This window comes from Vombatus ursinus, unplaced genomic scaffold (assembly GCF_900497805.2).
Source record: "Vombatus ursinus unplaced genomic scaffold, bare-nosed wombat genome assembly UNPS02014810.1, whole genome shotgun sequence".
Lineage (NCBI taxonomy): Eukaryota > Metazoa > Chordata > Mammalia > Diprotodontia > Vombatidae > Vombatus > Vombatus ursinus.
Genome location: NW_020954588.1, coordinates 47,566,894 through 47,572,130, shown reverse-complemented (window position 1 = coordinate 47,572,130; position 5,237 = coordinate 47,566,894).

Sequence of the window (5,237 nt, the reverse complement as noted above, 5' to 3'; positions counted from 1 at the left end):
GCAGAGATACTAGAGTGGTTTGCCATTTCCTTCTCCAGCTCATTATATAATTGAGGAAACTGAGGCAAATGCGGTTAAGAGACTTGCCCAGGGTCACACAGCTATTGAGTGTCTGAAGCCAGATTTGAACTCAGGAAGACAAATCTTCCTGACTTTAGGTCCAGCACTTTTCCACTGTGCCATCTAGCTGCCCTATATGGATATGTGTGTATGATACATATATATATATATATATATTCATATAGGGTGCATATACATATATACCTTATATGAATGCTAACCACTTTTATTATGAAGACTTTCTTGATTTCCCCAAGCTACTAGTACCTTAGTACTTACTCCCCAAACTACCTTGTAATATATATATAATATATATACATACATATATAATATACAAATGTGTTATATACACATATACACATAATATGCAAATATATAGTACACATATACACATATACATATGATATATAAAATGTATTTGTACATATGTATGTTTATATGTGTATATACATATATATATGTTATATTATGTCTTTACTCTCAATTGGTTTCTTTAATGAGGTAACTCTCATGTAGCCTGTTCATTCTTTGTTTGGGTGTCTGCCCACTGAAGGACATCGTTGTTCTGTCATTTTGTATAGTGTTTTCAGTTTGTACATAGGTGACAACTCAGACAATGGATGCAATGTCAACCCAGCATCCCTGTTGTCTCAGAGATAATGTATTGAATTTAATATGATAGTGACACAGACTCGTTCCTTAAATCATGCAGCTGAATGTGTACAAGTATGTTTAATGGGATAGTTTCATCTATATACATGACAGAATACTGTGTAACTTTATGATAAATCAGCATTTTGAAAGTAATTCTCCATACAGACAACAGGTCAAGATGTGTATGTTTGTGTGTGTGTGTGTGTGTGTGTGTGTCCAACTGATAGTGGGGCATAAGTAGGGATCATGCAGTATACTTCAGAAAGGAGGTGAACAAATGCCATTTTACATGGAGTTTGAAATCATTGTAATACATTTTTGTTTTAATAGTAAAAGAGATTTCTCTACATGTTCTAGACCAGATGTGTTGCTGATACATTTACAATTCCCACTCTCCAAATCTATTTACTTTGCTTCACTAGTCATTTCCCCCAAAATAAATGATTGCCCTTTGCAGTTGACTCATTTAAGCAACACATTGCTAATTTTTTGAATTTCTAGTGGCCAGGCTTTGAACAGTAATGTTGGGCTCACAAAAACCCATACTCCTAAGTACATAATTTATAAAATTGGTATAAGCTATTTTGTTGTTATTCAGTCATTTCAGTCATGCCTGACTCTTTGTGACCCCATTTGGGGTTTCCTTGGCAAAGATACTAGAGCAGTTTGACATTTCCTTCTCCAGCTCATTTTTCAGATGAGGAGACTGAGGCAAACAAGGTCAAGTAATTTGCCCAGGGTCACATAGCTAGTACGCAAGGCCGGATTTGAACTCAGGAAGATGATTCTTCCTGATTTTAGGTCCAGCGCTCTAAGCACTAAGCCACCTAGCTGCCAGGTGTAAGTTTTACCTTATGCCATAAACAAGAAGCAAGCAGAGTCTTGGTTCTTAACTTTCACAATAACGAATGCATTGAATCAAGCCAGATATTCAGAGAATGGTGTAGGGACCTCTTAAGAAATCCTCAAGAGTTCTTAGCCTGTTCCCTTGGCTATGGGAGTCATTGAATTTCTGCCATCCAAGAAAGGTCTTCATTCCTTTTAAAAAAGTCTCAGGAGGAGGTGATATTGTTTTGGACTGATTGTAGCCTAATGCAGCTCAGTCTCAGCATGGGGACTGAGAGTCAAGATACTCAGGTTTCTAGTCCTAGCTCTGCCACTAATCCCCTGAATGACTCATACTGAACCCCTATGTACCTCATTTTCCTCATTTGTGAATGGAATTGAACTAGATCGTGCATTTTAAACATTTTTTTCTGAGTCATAGATCCCCATTCGGGTACTCTGATCAATGCCTATAGACTCCTTCTCAAAGTGATGTTTTAACCGTGCATAAAGCAAAATCCGTATGATTACAAAAGAAACTACTTACATTGAAATAATAAAAAAAAAGTCCACAGACCTCCAACAGGGTAAGGACTCTTGGTCTAGATGACCCCCTTGAATTCTTTTATTAATTAGCATATGATGCTAAAATTTTTCTTTATACTTTGTTTCACAAGATATAGACATATCATGTGAACATCTCAAAATTGATGAATTTTCTACCTATAACTTCCCTTTTTAAAAGTACCTTAATCCTTAATATACTTGAAAACTACTATCCTATTAAGCCTCAACCTTAGTTGTTAAAGTCCCAATTTCTTCACAAGATGGTGAATGAGACATGTTAAATCCATATTCAAGAAGCTTATGGAAAATGATAGAATTATTGTGAGAGAAACTGGGAAGAATGATAAACTAAGAAACCGAGGACCTTGACCTAACTCTTGTTTTGACTAGGACTTGGTATGTGGCCTTAGAGGGGTCACTCTATTTCTCAGCATTCACATATATAAAGTGAAGAGCACTGAGATCAGTCTTCTTGACCAGTCCAATTGATCTGAATGCCTTCTTTGAGTAGATCTGTCCAGCGATCGTCTAGATTTCCTCTCTTCTAGCTCCCTTTTCAGTGTTTGCACAGATTTCCAAGAGGTAGAAGCCAGTCGTGGGGTGTCTTCTTCCATACTGCTTAGGGGCCTTAGGAACAGCAATGTTCCTGAACTTATCACATAGACATATGGGTTTCCTTTCTCTTTCTCTAGTGTTGCTTCAAAGAAGGACTATGGGAAGCTTGGAGTAGGGAATTTGAATGGAGATACTAGGTCTCCTTCTTAACCCATTCGACTAGGATAAAAGAGACTAGTTAGGAAAGTACTATGATGATCCAGGCAAGAGATAAGGAAGGATTGAACTTGGCAGCAACATTAGGAGTCATACAGAAGAAATAGTCATGATACATCTCAAAGGAAGAATCAATAGAAATTGGCAACTGATTAGATGTGGAGAGAAAGTGAGAAAGAAGAGTTAAAGATTTCAGATTGTGAAATTTTGGGTCTTGATGTCTGGGAAAAATCAAGGTATCATGAACAAAAAAGGAAAATCACTAGAGGTCTTCAGGGGAAAATGAGTTCATAGTTGGACATGATGAGTTTCCGATATTAGTAAATACAACATCTGATTGAAAATGTCCAGCTGAGAAGGCTCCTGGAGCTGAGGCCAGAAGCTGGGACTATGGGTATAATCTGGGGTAACATACATGTTTTAGTTTCAGCCATGGGAATGAATGAGATCACCAAGAGAATGGAGAGAGAGAAGTGACGCTTAGGACAAAGCCCCTGTGAACACCTACCATTAGAATCTGGAAGAGGTAGAGGAATCAACAAGAAGTCTAAAATAAAGAGAAGAATGAGATCACCCAAACTCAGAGCTCAGTTAACGAGGTGCCGGTGTTCCTGCTACTGCTGCTAAGGTCAGCAGGGTTAGCAGTAGTGGACCAAAACAGGCAAGAGATTCTCAGGTTTCATTGTTTCCAGCAGAGGGCAGCAGAGGCCTCATTTGGGAGTCTGCCTGCCTCCGTAGGGGAGCTTCGAAGTAGTGTCTCTATACATCAGTAGAGGATGGGCTCTTTTTGTCTGCCAGTGAAGGGTCTGAGTCTTTCATAGCTTCTCAGAGTTGGAAGGAAATGGGAATGAAAATTCTACTTCAACTCTTCTTTTTTTTGGCTAGGCAATGGGGTTAAGTGACTTGTCCAGGGTCACACAGCTAGTAAGTGTCAAGTATCTGAGGCCAGATCTGAACTCAGGTCCTCCCACCTCTAAGGTCAGTGCTCTATCCACTGCACCACCTAGCTGCCCCTTCAACTCTTTTTTACGCATGATTTTCCTCTGTGACGCAGAAATCTATCTCTCCACCACACTGAGGGTACCATCTTCCTTCTAATGGCTCAGGTTGGCAACCTTGGTCATCTTTGACTCTTCCCTCACTCACTTTGCTGCCTCCTCCAATCTGAGCCAGTTGCCAATATTGATTCTACTTCTATAACATTTCTTTTTTTAAAATTAATTTATTTTGAATTATCAGCAATCACTTCCATAAGCTTCTGAGCTTCAAGTTTTTCTCCCTCTCCCTCCCACCTCCCTCCCCAAGACGGGGCGTGCAATCTGATATAGGCTATGCATATACATTCCTATTAAACCTATTTTCACATTAGTGATGTTCTATAACATTTCCTGCATCCCTTCCTTCTCTCTCTCTCCTTACACAACCTTTACTCTATTGCAGTCCCTAATCACCTCTAGCCTAGACTCCCAGAAGGACAAGGGAAGGGTCAATAAGGGTTAAATATAAAAAGCTAACAGCCATTTGCAACTGGCCACATGATACTCTTCCCTCTCTCCACATCTAACAGCTGTTTTTAACCACTCCATCCTTATCTCAATCTTCCTTCTCTCCCTCCCCCAGGCTGGGATTATAGAACTATCAGCATCCCATAGCCTAAGAGATAGAAGAGATCCCAGCAAAAATTTAAGGCTCCAGTCGTGTGGTCTTTTCTGGGGGGACCAAACGTTCTTAAGTCTCCAACCTGAAAGTTAAAAGGAAATCATTTTATGAAGTAAATGCTGTTTTCCAGTTATTTGTAATTCATCTCCCTTCCGATCTCCTTCAAAAACAGACACGTAGGGGCAGCCTAGTATAAAATTCTTTTGCTCTAAACAGCAGCTGACAAAAGTTGAAGGAAGAGAGGAACTTGAACTTCAGACTCATGGCTTTGCCCCTTGCTTCCTCTCTTGTGTTTGATGACACATTTTTGCTCTGTAAAGTGGTCGGGTTCTCAAAGATGAGTAAAACATGCAGAGGGTGACAGCGGACTAGCAACCCTTCCCTTGTTTTTGTGTGAAAAATGATGGAGAGAAGGAAGAAATTATGCAAATCAAAGCAGTAATTTGTCTTGGAGAAAGGTGAGCTTAATTCAGTCTTGTTAGAATTCTGTCCCCAAGATCCATGCTGTGAAGTAGATGGGGTTTCGTTGTAATTAGATCCTTCTGGTCTTTCCAAAATGAGCTTTCATCACTGGCTTCTACTGAATCTGAAATCACAGGAAGCCCTGTCAAAATAAGACTTCCAGAGACCGTTATAGATAGGAAGAAGGAAAGAAAGAAAGGAAGGAAGGAAGGAAGGAAGGAAGGAAGGAAGGAAGGAAG